The 19,755-nt window shown below is 42.6% G+C and overlaps 2 long non-coding RNA genes across 5 annotated transcripts in view; one reads left to right on the top strand and one right to left on the bottom strand.

Moving 5' to 3' along the window:
* LOC135578323 (uncharacterized) overlaps positions 1 to 19,755 on the bottom strand; it is a 262,971-nt gene that overhangs the window by 152,509 nt on the left and 90,707 nt on the right. The window lies entirely within an intron of this gene.
* LOC110364583 (uncharacterized) overlaps positions 12,180 to 19,755 on the top strand; it is a 34,882-nt gene continuing 27,306 nt past the window's right edge. For 3 of the 4 annotated variants that reach the window (XR_010469822.1, XR_010469824.1, XR_010469823.1), the window contains exons 1-4: positions 12,180 to 12,587; positions 13,039 to 13,102; positions 15,545 to 15,589; positions 16,335 to 16,484. This is a non-coding gene — a long non-coding RNA (uncharacterized LOC110364583). Of the gene's footprint in view, positions 12,588 to 13,038; positions 13,103 to 15,544; positions 15,590 to 16,334; positions 19,462 to 19,755 lie in introns of those variants that run through there. The other variant, XR_002423458.2, reaches the window with a different exon arrangement.

The following is a 19,755-nucleotide window of genomic DNA, read 5'->3' on the forward strand; positions in this document are numbered from 1 at the left end:
CAGGAATCATTCTCACCCATGCTGAGGTGGCAGAAATGGTCCTAGAGCGGGAAGTACTTGAAGGATGGAAGATGGAGATGTTTCAAAACAATGTGACCTTACCCCAAATAAATGGCGTGACAGAACTGGAAAGGGGGAACTGTGCACTGTGGGTCAGCAAATGGTAAAAACATCCCAAATCTGCAGCATTCTCTTGAGCATCCTCCAGAGCTGCTAGAGGGATGTCCAGGAGAACAGCGAATGGTTGAGATCCCAAAGAGATATTTACCTTACCTAATTTTTTTTTGTTATTTTAAAGCTGGTGTCTAAACTAAACTGTTTGGTCATTCTACAGTCCAGAGAGACAAGTTATCTCCACCAGCTTAAGGCAGGTTGGACAAAACACATTGTGAGGAGACGTGTCTCCAATGCTTGTAGAGTGGTGAAGCCTCAGCAGAGTCCTGCGTGTCTTTCTTGACAGGGGGCCTCATTTATAGCTTGCTAATGTTAGGCTAGATTAATCCCACCTCTATTTTTTTTATTCTTGGCTCTACCAGCAGCTTGGTACAGGATCATATGACTGTCCTATGTAACATCTGTTACACAACAGTACAGGAGAGAAAAGTGCTGTATTTCATCAAGGAGCAAAGTGGGAGTGGTGCCTACTACATACAGAACGTAGACCTTGGTTAAGGAAAACATCTCTCTTTGGAAAACATATTTAATTCAAGAATATACTTAAAGGCAAGCATGTACTTTACTGATTTCCACTGTGGGAACATACACAGATGCAAGGTACTTTGGGATTCATCAATGTGGGATGTTAGGTAACTTCTATGTATTATTCTTACAGTATTATGTGTAAGTGTAGGCTAACTCACCCTGCCTGAACTTAAGCTCTCCTTGCTAAGTAGGACATCACCTTGAGGAAGATCTTACAGTTCCAGGGCTTTGTCTGCTCCACAGCATTATTTTTCTTGTTTCTTGATTTACTCTCAGCACCTTGTAATATCAGGTCTAGTCTTCCACTAAAAATGTGCTCTGTCTACATTTTTCTACCCCAGGTGTGTCTGAAACAGGGTGTTGTTTTTTTTTTTTTCCTTTTAATCACCATTTGTATGTTTTTCTTTCCTTGTTCTTCAACATTACTGACTGCTAATCCTGGCACTGAGTTTATTCTAGGAGAGCAACTGTGTGTTGACACATTCTGTCCTGAAGGTGGGGAAATTTATGGTACACAGTTCCAAGTACACAGCCCATTACTATGTATTGTAGAGAACTACCCTCCTCTGCACTGTGAAAACTTGTTATACCAGTTTAAAAAATATGTCAGGCATGCATCTCCTTCCTCTAACATTAATCATTAATTAACATGTGATACTGACATTTCTGGTTGCTATTTAAGGAAGGAAAACAGTATTTTATGTGCGTTTGTAACTTCTTCTACATCAGCATCACAAGATACCCAAGCATCGGTGTCAGTAGAGTTGTGTATGGGAATCCTCTTCTGCAGACCCTCTGGAAATGCTGCCCAAACCAGAGCCGCTAAAACAAGCCCATGTTTGCAAAACTCTTGGCAATCTGACTCCTTTTCCTTGTGTTACAGGCCAAAATTCAAGTTTCTTTGCACAGAATGTACTTGTTATATTTATTACTGCAAATAGCTGCAAGCAGACACAATGAACTAAGCAACTGTGGTCAAAGAGCATCTTACTCTCCTGTTTTGGACTTCCTTCACAAATAGTTTTTATGTGAGGTATTTTTTTTTCTCTGCATGTGGCCTGAATTTGGTAAGCAATTGGTAGAACTGAGCACTCAGAAAGAAAATGTAAGATGATGGAAAGCTATCTGATTTTCATTTGAATTTCAGTAGGCTTAGAAAGCCTCACAGTAAAATTCAGAGCCCCCTTGTGTGACACAGTGTATATAAAGCAGGAAAAAAAAAAAGCAAGCAAGCTGGTATTTTACATTTTGAATGTAAGGCAATGGATAGACAAAATAGAGAATAAGGCTGCACTGGGATGTGAGACAACCATGAAAGAAACAGCGTTTAGCTAAAGTGAAGGTTGAGTTATGTTTATGGTCATTATAGTTGACTTACTGCTGTGATAAACATGGTATTGTGATTTGTTATTTGTGTAAGAGTGGCCACTGGAAACCTCAAGACAAGACAAAGTATTGTACAAATACCAGGTAGCCTACAGTCACTGCTATTCTTGTTTACAGTCAGTAATCCCACACGAGATGTGCTTTGTGACTCACTTGTACAACTTTTCCTTGTGATTGACCATGTCCTTTTTTTGGCAAGGCACTTCCAGCTAGAGCAAACGAAAGGCTTAGGTGCCACTGCACACCTTGCTCTCAGTGCCCAGCTGGCAGAAGGAATTTCTGAACAGCGAGATAACCTCCCAGTAATCAAAACTTTAGGACTTGTCTGTGACTCCTCAGCAGGCTGACATCCCAGCCCAGATGTCCCTGCTGCCTCTCTCGTGCCGATTCTCGTGCCACTTTTGTCGTGCTGTCAGTCAGGTCTGTGTAGTGATCTAGATTGAAGCAAACACAGCAAACTGGCAGGATACGGCTTGGATGGTTTGTCTGTGAGATGGGTGAGGAATTGGCTCCCAGGCCACACTCGGAGGGTGGTGATCAATGGCCTTTACTCAGGCTGGCAGCCTGTCACCAGTGGGGTCTCCCAGGGATTGACACTGGGCCCTGTGCCGGATGGTGGGATTGAAAGCCCGCTCACCATGTTTGCTGATGACACTAGACGGGGTGCTGCGGTGGACACATCAGAAGGGTGAGCAATCTTCCGGAGACAGCTGGACAGGGTGGAGGAGTGGGCTAGCAAGAACTGTATGAAGTTTGACAAAGACAACTGAAAGGTTCTGCACCTGGGACAACAAAACCCAAGAGCCCAGTACAGACCAGGATCTGTGTGGCTGGGGAGCAGCCTTGCTGAGAGTGACCCGAGAGTCCTGGTGGACAACAAGCTGAGCACAAGTCATCAGTGAACCACTGCAGCAACAAAGGCAAATCGGATCCTGGGCTGCATCTGCAGGGACATTGCTAGCAGAGGGAGAGACATTAGACTCTCTACTCCGCACTTGTCAGGCCACTGTGTCCAGTTCTGGTCTCCGTAGTCCAAGAAGGACACAGACAGACTGGAAAGGGTCCAAAGGAGAGACAAGAAGATGGTCAAAGGGCTGGAGAACCTGCCCTATGAGGAAAGGGAAGGAGGAGGGACAGGTGCTCATCTCTTCTCTTTGGTGACCAATGACAGAACCCGAGGGAATGGCAGGAAGATGTGCCAGGAGAGGTTCAGGTTGGACATTAGGAAAAGCTTCTTCACCCAAAGGGTTCTGGACACTGGAACAGGCTCCCCATAGAGGTGTCACGGCCCCGATCCTGACAGTGTTCAAGAAGAGACTGGACAACACCTTCAGACACATGGTATAAACTGTGGGGTTGTCCTGTGCAGGGACAGGATGATCCTTGTGGGTCCGTTCCAACTGAAGACATTCCATGATTCACTGGAAGACTGAAGGAGTTGGGTCTTTTCTCCCTGGAGAAGAGAAGCCTTGGGGAGGGGACCTCATCGCAGTATTCCACTACTTAAAGGGCTGCTACAAAGAGGGTGGAGGCTTTGTCTTCACAAGGAGCCACGTGGAGAAGACAAGGGGCAATGGGTACAAGTTGCACTGGGAGACATTTCATCTTGAGATAAGGAAGACATTTTTTACATTAAGAACAATCACTCACTGAAACAACCTTCCCAAGGCCATGGTAGAGTCTCCATCACTGGAGATTTTCAAGATGTGACTGGACAGGGTGTTGGATAATCTCATCTAGGCTCCCTTCCCCATCATCTGGCTAGACCAGATGATCTTTTGAGGTCCCTTCCAACCTGGGCTGTTCTATAATTCTATGAACATTTTTGTAAGGCGCTTGTGTCTTTTTTATAAAACCCAGATATTTTTGCATTTGGTTTAGAGTGTCAGGAGACAAAGCCAAACTTTAGGTTGACAGAGACAGATAGCAACCTCTGAAATCAGATCCAGTGTCACAGGGACAGTAATATGGGACTCCAAAAATGGTGAGTCAAGCTCTAAAAGAACTAATAACATTAACTTTCTCATAAGAAAAGATGGGAGGTTTAAAATCACATCGTCTGAGCTGCAGAGAGCAGCTCCTCCCCTGGGGATTAGGGTACATGTGTGGAAAGTGAGAGGTGAGTTTGAACAGTCTGATGGTTCAGAGACAAATGAGTCTCCTAGATTTTGTCACTTGCTGTTAAAAAATGGCCAAGATAGGATCTGTGGAGAGAAGAGACAGCATTTATTTTGCACTCTTTGGGAATGCCTTTAGCATTTAGTTCTATTTGCAATTAAGCCGGAAGAATATCTAATTTCCAGGTTATGTACTACTTTAATTGAGAAACAGCCCTGAAGCTGTTGTGGCCGGTGCCTTTCTGTACCTGTACAGTAGCAGAGCTGGAGGCATCGGGCACTGTGGTTATTGGCTTCTCTCCAGCCAGCCTTCACAGTCTTTCTTTTGTCTTCTGGATCCCCAGATTCACCCTTGCCCCCTTCTCTCTTCAGTACTTTATCTTCTTTATCACTGAGGCCACCTCACTGTCCCCAAGCCATTCCTTCTGCCTCCTCCACCATCACCCCAACCCCACCAGTGCTTCTTAACCCATCTTCTTTCTCCAGAACTTTCCATGTTGCTTTCGTGGCTTCCTAGTGCCTTCCCTCTCCATCAAGTCATGTCCCTCTTCCTTGCTGGTGTCTCTAGAGCTTAATCTGATGGACATATGAGTGAGTTGTCTGGTAAGCTGGACCTAATTTCTCTCCTCACCTTACTTTTGATGTTGGTGCACCATACTGCTGAGACAAGCTTTGCAGGTATGAGGGGAACTCTACAGAGTAAGAAGTTGCCTAATGAGTTTTGCTGTCCTCGGGGTTTGTCTACAGTTCAGCCGAGGGGAGAGAAAGGGGAGCTGGGTGTATTTTTGGCGTTCAGTATCTCAGTTGTGCTTAAATTCTAGTTTTGGCTCCTAAATTCTTTATTGGATCTAATCCTTTATCTTTCCCTTCAGCAGACCCCTTAGAGAAAATACTTCACTTTTCCTGTGTTTTGTCTGTTTAGAGGAGGGTGGGATTGCCTTCTACTGGTTTTGCAGTATCTGTTTGAAAGTGGCCCGATTAGAAATGTGTACCTAGTCGCTGTTGCTTGGCTTCTACTATTTAAAACATGTGTTTCCTGACATTTAATGATAGTTTGTTCTCCCCTACATCCCAATGAGTGCAGACAGCTAGTTGTTTTCCAGTGTCAGACTCCAGCGAGTTTGAAGTGGATGCAACTTATTTTCCTGTGGGGAAAGGAGGCATATGTCACTGAATTGAATTAAATTTTAATCATATTCTTTCCAAAGGGGAAGAATGCAAGTAGAATCAAAGAAATGTAGAAGATGATTTATTCTAAGCATAAAATACATATACTCAGAAATAAACTTGTATTTTAAGATTGTTTTAGGTTTTTATAGGTTTTTTTTACGTTTTTTGTTTGGTTTGTTTTAATTTCTTGTTTGACTCCTGTTAGAACTGAAAGTTAATTCTTCTAATGGTCTTTCATTGGCCCATGATATGAGTCTGGATCTTAATTCCAATTTCTAAGGACAGGGTGTCCTGTCATACAGTGAACTGTATTTTGCATTTGAGCTGTGTTTTCTTTTTCAGCAGAATGGCTTATGGAGAAGGAGGGCGGCATGGAGGGGTTCCTTATATGTTGTGTTTGAGGGAAGGTCTTGCCCTTGTCATCCAGGATACTCTGTAACGTCTGGAAAGGGATTCTGGTAGGGCTGTGGGCTCTGCTCAGGCTCAGCTTCCAGTCAGTGGAACAAATCCTGGTAATTTCATTAGGAGCTGAATTAGGCCTATGCTAGATCAAGGAAGTGGTTTAGACCTCTATAGCAGAATGTAGATGGACTTTAGACATTGAAATTTCATCTGCAGTCCAAACAATCTCTGTTTATCAGCCTTCTAAACCTGCATCTGCCTTATCTCTGTAGGTGCCTCTCAGTTTGACCTGCAAGTTCACTGGATACACACATTGTGTGAGCTGAACAGAAAATTTCAGCACAAAATTAACCTTGTTGAACATCATGACTTACTCATTTTCTATCCTCAGTGTCACTCAGGCTCAGGGGAGGGGAGACTCAGTGATACGTACTTATGAACGGGGTTTCTGTGTACTGTACCTTCATAGAAACTGGGCTGGTGAATAAACTTCATGGTTCAGAAAGTGAAAGCAGAGATAAAAGCTTCTAATCAAGGCGTTACAGCAAGAAGATGCAAGGAGGAAAGAGGGATGGAAATCCTCACCTCTAGACCTTCAAGGACACATCATGTATTTTACATTGCCATTGACTGATAAAAAAATTCCCCATCATGGCAATCCTCTAATCCCACAGGAGACGGCTATTAGAGGATAATCCCAGCCTAAATTGCAGCCCTGTGCTTGAGCGCTGGTTCTCCTAATGCTGTAGGATACAATTACAGAACAAGGCCTGGAAACCACAGCTTTTGTTCTGCCTTATTGCTTAATTGTTTAATGAAGTATTCACTTCATCTAAGTGAGTGCTTTGTAATTTTGTACTTGCATGCAGCTGGCAGTTGCAAGGAGCAAAGAACTGGCTTTTTTACAGAATATTTTGTTCTCTTGGTAAAAGAAGGTAACATTAAAGATATCAGGCTCCAATAGTAAATAATTTGAGAGATCTCCCCATAAAAGGGAAATCTCACCCTTCAAAGTGAGGAATGAAAGCATATTTGTTACTGCTTTTTTTGTTTTGTTTTGTTGTTTTTTTTCCTTCTTTCCCCTTTTCCTCTCGATCATAAGATAGATGGAAGAGGTAGTGTGACAATTAGTACCAGATCTTGCACTAGCAGCTTAGTTTCTGAGGTCAGGACACTGCTATAATGTGTACCTCTAAAACTGGATAGGAGAACCATTCCTGACAAAAAAAAAGGTATATCAAAAAAAGGCTCATATCAAGATGAGAGCAATATTCAGGCCCCTAAATAAGTGCAAGATCACTATCTATAAGTGGAAAATAACATTTGAAAAGTTTATTATTCCCTTTGCTTAGAACAATGTGTCAGACTCCAGCTCCCAAGGAGTTCCCTGGTGAATCATAGAACCATTTTGGATGGAAGAAACCCTCAAGATTATTGAGTCCAACCATTAACCCGACACTGTCACTAAACCAGATCCCTAAGAACCTCATCTATATGTCTTTTAAACATGTCCAGGGATGGTGACTCCACCACTTCCCTGGGCAGCCTGTTCCTGTGCCTGAAGGTCAAGCATTCAGAGACATCGGTTCCCTCCTGGCTACTGGAGCTCTGCACATCCCAGCATTTTGGGTGTTTTGATCTTTTGAAGTATTTATTCCTCTTTATAACTGTAGAAGGACTTTAGACAATTAGCTCTCAACTTGGATATAATTTTTGGCTGGGCAGCTAGACACCAGATATCAGGATCTTTGCAATAGGCTAGTGAGAGAATATGACCCTGGAAACAGGGGAAAATGGTTTGAATGCTTGAGGCTTTTTTGCGTTCCAGCCATTCCAGATCTCTTGCAAATGCTAAATACCAAACCAACACTGCCAGTCTTTAATATCGAGCTTTTCTTTAATAGCTATAAAAGTGTTTTATGAATAACATCGGTACAAACAGAACAAGTGAGGTCATCTCTGTACTAATCCCTTCTTCTCTCGCCAGCCCTGCCTCTTGGGAGGTAAAGCCTATGGATGCTTTGCTGGTTCTCACAAGGGAGAGTGCTGCTCTCAGAGATCGCATTCCTATAGGAAGAGCACGATGAGAGGTGGATTACAGCTGATTCACTTATTGTTTTCCCTGCAGACTCTGCTGTAGGTGCTGTTCTTGTGAAGTCCACAGAGTGCAAATGAGAGGAAGGAAACCATCAAACAGTGCCACTGGGCACATCAACAAATGGCATGGTATAGGGCACCTGTATGTATATGGTATGTACATGTTAGTGCATTGTTCTTGGCCCGAAAGAGGTGACAAATGGATAGCTTGTAACTGTTCCATTGAAAACGAAGTAGAGTGCAAAGCTTTTGTTTGTTGGGATGCTTTGTAACTTAGTTTCATGAAACGACAATTTTCAACAGCATTTAACAAATCATTATAGGCCTTTTAATAAATTATAATCTTTAACCGTGCATAGAGGTTGTCATGGCCCTGAACCTGCCGGTATTCAAGAAGCAATTGGACAACGTCCTCGGACACATGGTGTGAACTGTGGGGTTGTCATATGCAAGGACAGGAGCTGGACTCGATGATCCTTGTGGGTCCTTCCAGCTCAGGACATTCTATGATTCTGTGAGCAACCAAGGGTGGGATTTTAATTCAGGCAGCGAAAAGTCTGTCCTCTAGGCCTATGGTCAAGATCACAAGGGTGTCAGAGCCAACATCAATTCAAGGACCAGCAGGAACAGAACTAGCTCACAGCCATCTTTTGTACCTTTACAATGCTGACGGGTTCCTGCCTGTGCCTGTGTACAGAGACTTCTTGGGCTGCCATCTATTTGTTCCCATTCCAATCTGCCTCTCTTATCTGTTCTTGCAGTTGGAAGAGCTAAAGCATGGGAAGGCCATGGTTCCTTTGCCTTTAAGGACATACCTGCCAGCTTTTCTGCAGGGATTTTCCTGCAGAAGGACTGACACAGGGGCCAGGATCTGACTCATGGCTGCTGGAGACACCTCCTGGAAGGGCTGTCATGGAACTGCCACAGGGCTGTCATGAATCAGTCCTGAGCAGTCTCATTAGCACCTGATTTCTTAATGGCATCCCGCATGTACTTACGTTACCAGCTATTTTTGTATCCTCTATGCAAACACCACCTTAACAGGAACTCTCTGTCCATATAAAGGAAAGGGTTTTGTTTCATCTATATGGAAATGCTTGCATGAACTTTTGTGTAAACCCTTTAAGAGATAAGTTTTGAATTAAGAAGAAAAAAAGAAAAACAACTTTCCTTAAAACTGATGTTCAGTACCTTTTTCCTAGAATCAACGTTTTAGCTTTGAAGAAAAGATATCAAAAAGAGGTAGCAAAATATTTCTTCGGCACACGTTTGGCTTGAAATACTGTCTTGCCAGGTCTGTTATTATAGCTGCTTATCACTCTGAGGTAACATTTGCTTTTTGTTTCAAAGTTTCAATTGCTTGCTTTTAGCGTTATTACTGGCAGTGGCTCAATTTCTGTGGTTACAGATGGCCATAGTCTGAAATGTCTTCTGCATGAAGCAGCTTAAGCCTCCCCACTGAGTCAGAGAATGATCAAAAGTGGCAGAGAGGAAAATGAAACAGAGGGCACAGATAACATCTGTCTCAGCTGTGTAGAAGCGCAATTGTACAACAGGACCAAGGGCTGTCCCGTGGAAAAGGCATTGAGTCATGACTGATACGAATGACTCTGGTCTGAGTGGAGCCTTCGTACTAAAAACTGATGAAGCAGTTAAGTTACATCTTCCACTCTGTCCACTGGTGAGTGTTATCCAGAAGCTGATGGGCCCAAAGGTGACGTAACCTCTACTCCATTACCGTGGGCTCCTGGATGTTCAGTCTGGGCTGGACCCTGCTTGTCATCTTGCAGGCTTATCGGTGTGCTTGTTGACCTGGCTGGGTTCGCTGCATTCCAGAGCTGGTCACTGAATGTTGTTTATTTGAATTCCTCTGCAGCTTCAGCACAGGCCGGTTTACTGGCTCTTTTGATGCCTGAAGTTATTGACTTCCCTCACAGTGGTGGTTTTGAACAATATAGATGCTCCCCATCCTTTTTCTACAGTCTGGGAATTGGGGGAGGATCGGTTAATTAAGCTGATAACCAGTGTTCCCTGAAATCCTGAATATAATTAATGGTATAATTATGGGTGGTCATGCTTTCTTACTTTTCATGAAGCCAGGCGTAAAGCTGAAACTCAGATAAAGAGACACCTGACATTTGTATTCTTTAATATTTACAATAGTCTAATGATTACCATTGCAGACTCTTGCAAAGTGTTCACCTGCCCTGAGGGATGGAATGACTTGGCAGGTTATCTGAATTACAGTGGGAATATTGTTCCTGCTGGGAGAGGATTTGAGAGAATATTTCTACTTTCTGTGCCCTGGCATTTACAGTCCATCTGGACTGACACCTTCAGCAGTTTTCTTCTCTACTCAGCAGACTCCGGGCCAGCAGTGTGACAAGTGCATTAGTTCATCACCAAGCTGTGAGTAGCACAGTTGATTATTTTTTATCATTCACTGCTGTTAGTGTGTCACAGAGAACTTCGTAACTTCCTTATAGGTGGGGAAATTGAGTCACAGAGAGAAGAGATGGTGCCACTTAGTTCACCTTTTTAGGAGGATGGAAGAGGCCACACAGATCCTGGAAGGTCTTTGTGAATCTCTTGTTCCCTCCAGAACTTCTTACCAACCTACACAAACTCATTCAGATCTAAAATTAAAACTACCTAGAAAGCCAGAAGAGCCAGGCTTTCCCAAAAGGTGCTCTGCTGAATAGTCCAGGTCCCCCAGTTTGTATTTCTCACAGGTGTATTTCTTAAAGCAGAACAGACTCTCCTCTTGCTTCCAAAGATCTTCCTAGAACTTGACACCAAGCAGCCAGCCTGTCTTGATTATGGGATTGCAACTGGTCGTCCAGTGTAGTCAGTGAGGGTGCAAAGACTGTAGGGAAAGTAGGAGAGAAGAGAGTTTAGACCCATGACTCACATAACTCCAGGAGTACTTTCTCACACACGTTGTTCAGAGCTCATTCCTGGTGAGCGGTCGAGCAGAAAAACAACACGGACAGAACTGGCCTAACATACTAACCAGGAATTGCTTCGAGATGTGAGCTGTTAATGCCCTCTGCTGACGGCTTGATAGATAGTGCCATCACTTCATAATAAAAATTACATATTTTCTGCTGTACAACAAACAAGGATTTCTGAAGGTCTGTAGTAAACTGAAGACAGAGATTTTTGAGGTTTATTGCTTTATTTTTTTATGTCTTTCTCACTGTTGTGACTTAGATGTTACATATCAATCATCCCTCACCAAAGACAAGTCCAGTCTAAGCTGTGGTGCAAATCACTGAATGTACATGTAGTGAGAGGTGGTTTCCCCCTTGAGACCTTGTATTCTAAGATAAAGGATAGTGGGAAAAAATAGAACGATCAGCCTTATTTTACATATAGGTTGCTGAGATACTGACAGATCTAGCTGAAGCCCACAAAAAGGCAGCTCTTGTACCCTGCCTGGAAACTGTGCTCAGATGAATCCAAACCAAAAAGAAGCCACAAGTTCTGACGGCAAGCCAGATGGATCACACTGTTGGCATCTTCTTTTTCTTCTTATTTTTAATTTTTTTCTTCACAAAGTTAGATAATTCCACAGTTGCAATTCCGTCAAATGGCGTATCGGGGTAAGCAGCCCAGGAAGCAATGACCTGTGGTAAATAGGAGGCTGGACTAGACAGTCATGTTTCTTTTCTATCTCTATCAGCTTGCCCAAGGTCACAATGGATTTTTGTGAGAAAGCCAGGAAGCGAATCAAGGGTTGTTTTCTTTTTCCCTTTTTTAAAACCTGGGCTTAAAAATCTCTTTTCCTCTTGTTTACATTTCAGAATTGTCTAACAAATAGCTTATAGGAATGTATTTAAATATTATAGTAATGAATGGGACAGAAAGGTTTAGGACATTTTAACAGGTTTTTTTAGCTTATAAACTGCTACTGAGTTCTTTACCAGGACTTTTGCTGGGGTAAATTGACTGGATTTTGCTAGTTCAGTAGTTGTAAGTGCGGAATAATTTGGTGTTGCATTTCAGCCATCCAGTGCCTCCTAAAGGTTTCAGGCTGTCCATGGAAGTATTCCTGGATAAATGGAAAAAGACTGAAAGCTTACAGGAATATCCACAGACAGCAAACAAAAAGGACTGTTATCTTCAACAGCTTCCATTTTACCCTGCTGAGTAAACGTGTTTTTTCACAGGCTCTGTAAAAGGATAAAAGTCTACTCTTGTTGTCAGACAAATGCTATTCCCCAACTCAAGCAGCAGAGGCTTCTTATTTCAGCAATTAAGACCAATTTCCAGGGCCAACTATGGGGAGGAGATGTCAAAATTTAAATTATTGACTTGTAATGGTGTCACTGTATTAGGTAGGTTATAGCAAGAAAAATAGCAACAAGGGTAGTAACAATATTGATAATTAATAATAACCTCAGGCTAATGAATAAGGGGCTCATTGTCCTTGCATGAATATTCTTGCTGGTCCCAATAAAAAAGGGGTAAACTCGGTCAGTTTTCCAGTGCTCTGGAGAGCACCTCAGTATTTCTCCTGCAGGACCTTCTTTCAGACAACTGAATTCTCTCATTACTCTGCTGTGTTCACCTGTTACATTTCATTCATTTCTTACAGGTTTTGCATTAAAACTTGATGCTTTTCCCCACTCTGGTCTTTATGGCAGTGCTACCACTTGTTAAAACGTGATATGTGGTATTTTGTAAAGCTTTCCAGATTCATGTGCTTAGGTAAGAATTTCAGCATTCATTAAAAAACAAAGCAAAACAGACCTTAAAAACTTAACCTCCAAGGAGGGAGAGGAGAAAACAGAATAAGTGTTCTGACTTCATACTAAGGACTCAAAACCAAATCCAAATTTTAAATATTTTTAACCTAAGTAGGTTAGTGAGATCTTGGAAGAGAAGGGAGACTAACTCAGAAGTATTTACCATGTCTATTTTTATACTGTATCCTAACACTCAGAATAGAGATTTTTGTTATAAGATTAATCCCCTTAAACAACAGATGATGAAGTTTTAATGGCATGAGTGGTATATTTCATCAAACAGGTACAAGAAACAAAATATCTGTATCTAGACGGAAGACCACATTAGGAGAATGACCTCATCTGTTCATTTGCTTTCTCCTTTCCCCCAGGTTCTATACACATTTTACTAATCCTCTATTGTTTCTTTACAGAAGCATCACTTGGTGTCTGCACTGAGAATGATTTTGGGCCAGGAAGTGGAGAAGACTGTAACAGGTATTAATATATATCACATTCTCCTTGATGTTGACAGTGCAGAGTTGACAGGGAAGACATCGCTCATCTTTCAAAAAATGATTTCATCCACCGTAATTGTTCATAGGAGGACAGATCCGGAACAAAACCCGAGTGCCACTTTGGAAGACCCAACGCCTTCTCTGTCATCAGCAGCTGAGGCAGCCTGAATGTCAACATTCTCTTATTGCAGTTAATTTGTCCTTAAAAACTCCTTCAGAAAGCAGAGTACGGCTGGAGCTTCCGCTCTCTGAGACACGGCCCATTACATCAGACCTCCCTGACATACGGCTCTAATGACCGAGCTGCAGACAGGCTGAGGTGTTGCCATCCATACCTGTCCTGCCTCTCCAGGAGGTGACTTTCCTTCAGCAGATCCAGCGGATGAGATCAATATCTGTATCTGTATTGAGGCCAACAACTTCTGCTATGAAAAGTTAAGGAGTTGCTTGCATTTTGATCTTGGCTACAGGAATGTTTCTTGTTTTCAGTTGACACCACAGCATTACAAGTTTTGGGTTTGCCAGGCTGAAAACACTGTCCTACCTAAGGAGGGAAGATTAAAGTCTCTTGTGTTAACTAGCTATGAACCACAGTAATGAATCAAACCCATGAATCTGGCTTAAATTTTAGTAGTACAAATTGCATTTGTTATTTTATCATCTGGTTTTCATTCTTTTCTCTATGACAAACAATCGATAAAATATACAATAACCCTGTATTGCTCCCATTATCACAGCTCCAGGATACAAATATTTAGAATAAGTATTAACATTTTTAAAGCCATAAACCAAAAAATTACTACAGTTGGCCACATCAAAATTTAATGATTTTCTGCTTTTCAAATACACAATGTTATTAGGGATACATTTCTACTATTTTCTTTGTATAAAAGCTATGGCTTTGACAAAAATAATTCCTAATACTGACAACAAGCAGCCGGGAGATGGTACATAATACAATGGAGAGTGAGAAAGGTACAGCTCCGGTGGTTTTTCCCCTCCTTTGTGACTGTAAAACAGGAGGGGGGATGTGTTACTCAGTGGCTAAATTCAGAATTAGTATAATTGAGGTGCAAAGCCAGCGAAATCAAGACAAATGAATCCTACTCATTGCAATATGAGATTTGTCCTATAGCTTTAGGTCTTCATGGGAATTTAACCATTTGTCTCTTGCCCTTATTGCTTAGAGAAGGCAGCCAGCATTTCCATGAGATTATTCAAATGTAGAAATATTAGAAAATTTTGCAGCTACAGAGATAGATGGGTTTTACAAAAAATCTCTGCTCTTTGTGGCGACCCAATGTGATACTGAGCAAGATAATGGTCAGAAAGAACATTGCCAGGCTCCTAATGAGAAACTGTTGACAGGAAAATTACCCCAACATTCATCAAAAAGCCAATAAATGTCAAGCATGGGGCCTTTGATGCAGTAGCTCATAATTCCTGTTCAGAAGCCTTTGCAGTCTCTTCAGGGCATGCAATCATCCTGCTTTTCTGCTGATTTTACTGAAAACTCTTGCTGAAGCAGTACAAGGACTGTTACGGTGCATCCGGCTCACCGTGAGACCTCAGGCAGAGCACATTTGGCCTCAATTTCCCCATCTGCAATACAGGAATGACAATATAAGGATTACCCAGAGGCAATTCCGTGAAGGACACAGTGCTGCCATCCAGAAATCATGAGCTAGACAGTAAAAACTATGTTGCTGACTTTTGCCAATTAGTTGGTCATGTATTTTTAATGTTAAATACATCCAGCTTTTTGTGCCTTTGTAGTACATATTTCTCTCTTCCACAGCTATGGGTGATTAATCCAAACCAATGCACAACTAAATCCTACCCAGTCTGCTGAATTCTGAGTTGTGCAGCCTTAAGAAAACCACACAAATTTTTATATAAAAGGTTATATAAAGTCTCGTTCTGTTCTTCAGCTCTGTGGAAAGTGGAAGGTATAAATAACTTACCTATCACCTGAGTCCTCTGTTTAACTCGGTCTTCAAATGTGGTGGGGCAGGTTGTTGCCTGGTCCCTGAATTAAGAACATCCTTGTGCTGAACGTTTCTCCAGCTCTTGCTGCACCTTGGCTTATTTATTTGCCTTCTTCATGAGGGGATTCTGAAGTTACATCGTAAGTGATGATATGATCATATCCTCCAGATTTTGCCTATGTATCTTTTCTCAAGTTGCGCCAGGGGAGGTTTAGATTGGATATTAGGAAAAAAATCTTCCTGGAAAGGGTTGTCAGGCATTGGAACAGGCTGCCCAGGGCAGTGGTGGAGTCACCATCCCTGGAGGGGTTTAAAAGGCGTTTAGACGAGGTTCTTAGGGACATGGTTTAGTGCTAGAGTTGGGTTATGGCTGGGCTTGATGATCCTGAGGGTCTCTTCCAACTGAAATGATTCTATGATTCTACAATTTCCAGGGAAAGGCTCGAAGCTGTTCTCCTAAGGCCTCTGTGGACTCTGAGGTCAGTGGTTGGATAGTTCATTTCATTTCATTCACACTGGCAATTCCTTGTTTGCATTTTCTTGACCCGTTTCCAGCCGTTCCTGTGTATACGAATAGAAAACGTATCCCTCCCTGTCTGTCATTTGCACTGATAAGCTGCATCCTAGAGGTAGCACACAGATGGAGTCGTGCTTAGTCTGCAGAGAGGGCTGAGTGGATGCCACATGCTATTAGGGTCACTTGAAACTAGGCTACTTACCTGGCAGACACCGCTGCGGAGCAGATTCTTTAATAAAAATGAATGGGGTAACAAGGGATAGATTCCTTGCTATTTTGGGACAGACTGTCTGCTCGGGCAGCAGATAGCCACAGCACTAAGGCTCCCAATCTATCATTTGGTTTGCTGTTTCTTGGCTGTAGAACTTAATTAACAATTCTGGGACTGGTCTGTTTCCCAGGGATAGCCTGTAAATCTGTGAAATTAAACAATAAACGCAGATGTGGGCAAAGATAAAAATCCCACACGAGTCAGAAATGAAAAATGATATTGCTTTGTCAATCCACAGGGGCCAGTGTAACAATGTTCTAAAATCTTCTGAAGCTTTTCTGTCTGGTGGTTCAAGCAGGAGGGAAATGTTTTTGCAGACACCACCATTTTTGGAACAGACGATTACTAATTACACAATTACTTTATTGCATAAAATAGTACAAACATTGTGAAAACTGAGTTGAAATGTACTTATAAATATATTTTTCTCTTCGAGGTCTGGAAGTACAGCACAAACATTTGTCATACCTGTGAATTAGACTGAAAAAGACCACAAGCCTAGAGAAGACGTGTTCTGCAGAACTCAGTTGTCCAGAGCGCTGCACTTCCTCAGCTTCCACGGATTTGAACTGTGAAGGAGCTCGAGGTATTGTTGTGTTTGGTCTTTTACAGGGAAATCCAAAGATAAGGCAAGACTCCTACTCTCTGCCTATCTTATAAACAACTAGAACTGTGGGTTTGGTAGTTAACTTCCCCTCCCATCACCATTTTGTCTTGCTAAAGAATACCTGTTCTTAGCTTTACATAGCACTTCCATTAATGTGAGTCTGCTCAGAGAAAATAATGCTATGGATACATATATGTCTTTGTAATACTAGTGTCTTACGAGGCCCTTCAAATTCAATTAATCTACGTACAGGAATAAGATGACTAGAATTTGATTCCATTGCAGTACAACTATTTCAAATGAAGTAATTATTCTTTAAAAAGGCAGATTTTTTTTCTTCAAAAATGATAACCATGCGTTAATAATAATGCCAATACAATAATGTGTAGATAGCAGTCAATTGCAGAAGGAGAGTTTCAAAATATCAGAAAGAATGTGCTCAATCTAAACTATCCCTCATGTTTTAAGATGGCCAGTGAAACCATTTTATTACTGCAGTTAGTTGGAAAGAACACAATTCTGTAAAAAAAAAATCAGATAATGTACTTATTTCTAAAAGCCTGGGACAAAAGAGCCAGTGGAGATTTGCTGAGTAGTTGCAAGATCGCCATTAAATATAAATATTTTTAAAAACAATTTACTTTTTCCTAATGCTTTTAGAGCAGCATGTGGGAACAGAGCCTAAGTGCAGCATCTTACTGCATTAAAAAGGACATGATGAAGGTTATTTGGCTCTAGACTTAACCCTTCTATCTCTTAACAGCTCACAGCAGTTCCTGACCTGTATGAACTATTTGAGTTTATATAAAACTTACCCATCTTACATAGCGGTAGCAATAAATGTTTGTATTTTTAAAACAACTGTTCCCAATGATGCCCATTTTTCACATTCCTGTAGAAACAAACTATTTTTAATGGTGAATTCAAGTTTAAGTTCCCATTCCTTTTTTAGCATGACGCTGAGGATGCTCAGGAGAGTTAGGCGAGACTTATGGGGATAGTACAAGGGCACTGAGAAAGGCAGAAGGAGCCAAAGCTGGTGCAGACTCATCCGTGCTTGCTGGGAGTAACTGATCCCTGATGAGAACTGTCCCAGGACTTTACTGGGTATCTGATTCACTCCAGACGAGAACTGAGGAATGAAGTAACTCACACAGACAGGGAACCAAGGACACAGGAGCAAACATCCTTCTCGATTCACGGTGCTTGCACATTTGGAGTTTAGGAGCTCTAGGTAGGATTCATCTGATCGAACTTAAGACATCTAAGTCTAAACACTTTAGGCTGACTTTACTGTCAACAAAGAAAAAAAGGCCCATCCATACAGTGATTCACCTGGTCTTAGACACCTATTTAAGGATGGAATGGATGAACTTCGAGGGTGCCAGAGCCCTGGACCAGGCTGCCCAGAGAAGTTGTGGAGTCTCCTTCTCTGGAGACATTCAAACCCACCTGGACACATTCCTGTGTGATCTGCTCTGGTGAACCTGCTTTAGCAGGTGGGTTGGACTGGATGATCTCCAGAGGTCCCTTCCAATGCCAACCAGTCTGTGATTCAGTGAACATTCAGGATTTGGCTGTGTGGAACTTCAGAAAAAATGTCTTTGCTGAGAGGCCATCCCACGTTGGTCACTATGGATTGATATGGAGGTTTGTATTATTCAGTATTGTCATCAATAACACACCCTCAGCAAATCCACAGATGATGCGAAGCTGGGGGAATAGCTGATGAACCAAATGGTCCGGCTTCAACCCAGAAGAACCATAATCTAAAGAGAAATGCAAGTTGCTGCACTTGGGGAGGAAAAACCTCAAGGCCCAGACCAGGTTAAGAGCTGACTGTCCGAGCAGCAGTCTGCTGGAACTGGGCTTACCATGGATGCTCAGCTGAACATGAGCCAACAGCGCACTCTCGTTACAAATACAACAAAATGCAGACTGAGCAATATTGGCTGGCTGAAAGCGGCCAGCGGATAGAGGGAATGTTTTGTTCTCCTCTGCTCAGCACTGGTGAGGCTGTATTTGGAACACAGTCCAGTTTTGGCACAACCAGGAGAAAAAGAATGGGGAGAAACTGGAAATGGCTCACTGGAAGGTGAGTTACCTAGAGAACATGGCCTACAAGGGAAGCGGAGGAAGCTGGACTTGTTCAGTCTGGCATAGAGGAGTCTAAGCGTGGTCTAACTGCAGCCTGTGAGAGAGAGCTGTGAAGATAATGGCACTGAAGTTTTCTCAGTAATATCAGATAATATAACAAGGGGCAATGGCCAACAAACTGCTGCTTTGAGGCTCAGACTGGCTGTTTAGAATTCTTTTTTTCACCCAGGGGGCTGCACAGCACTGTGACGTTACCCTGAGGAGCAGCTGAATCCCTGCTGTTGGAGGTTGTCAAGACTAAATGCATCGCATTGGCAAAAACCCAGCTTGGAGCACAAGGATGGACTTTCCAATTAACACACCTAAGACGCTGAGACACGGCCTGAAAATTACAGCTGGGTCAAGGCGCTGCCAGGTGAGAATATCCACTGAAGCCCACAGGCAGTGGCTTTTGCAGTGTGCTCTTTCCAAAATAAACACCCCCAAGGTGTGCTTAGCCTTGCTGCAGTCAACAGCAAAGTTCTCTAGAGCTGGGACAAGTGCTTGAACTGATGGTGGCAAACCAGGATTTGCTGACAAACTACTTTATGATCCAGTTCATGAACAGATATATTCATAAGGAGGCTACTGTTAGAGGCTTTTACCTGTGACATATGAACAAGTATTGGAATCCCAGAATCCCAGAATCCCAGAATGTCAGCAGTTGGAAGGGACCTCCAAAGCTCATCCAGTCCAATCCCCCTGCCGGAGCAGGAACACCCAGATGAGGTTACACAGGAAGGCGTCCAGGCAGGTTTCAATGTCTCCAGAGTAGGAGACTCCACAACCCCCCTGGGCAGCCTGTTCCAGTGTCTGGCACCCTCACTGAGAAGAAGTTTCTTCTCAAATTTAAGTGGAACCTTTTGTGTTTCAGTTTGTACCCATTGCCCCTTGTCCTATCATTGGTTGTCACCGAGAAGAGCCTGGCTCCATCCTCCTGACACTCACCCTTTACATATTTATAAACAATAAGGTCATCCCCCAGTCTCCTCCAAGCTCAAGAGCCCCAGCTCCCTCAGCCTTTCCTCACACGGGAGATGCTCCACTCCATCATCTTTGTTGTCCTGATCCATTATGATGTGTACTACCATCATCTTGGATATGTCCAAGCCCT

Source organism: Columba livia, chromosome 1, assembly GCF_036013475.1.
Source record: "Columba livia isolate bColLiv1 breed racing homer chromosome 1, bColLiv1.pat.W.v2, whole genome shotgun sequence".
NCBI lineage: Eukaryota > Metazoa > Chordata > Aves > Columbiformes > Columbidae > Columba > Columba livia.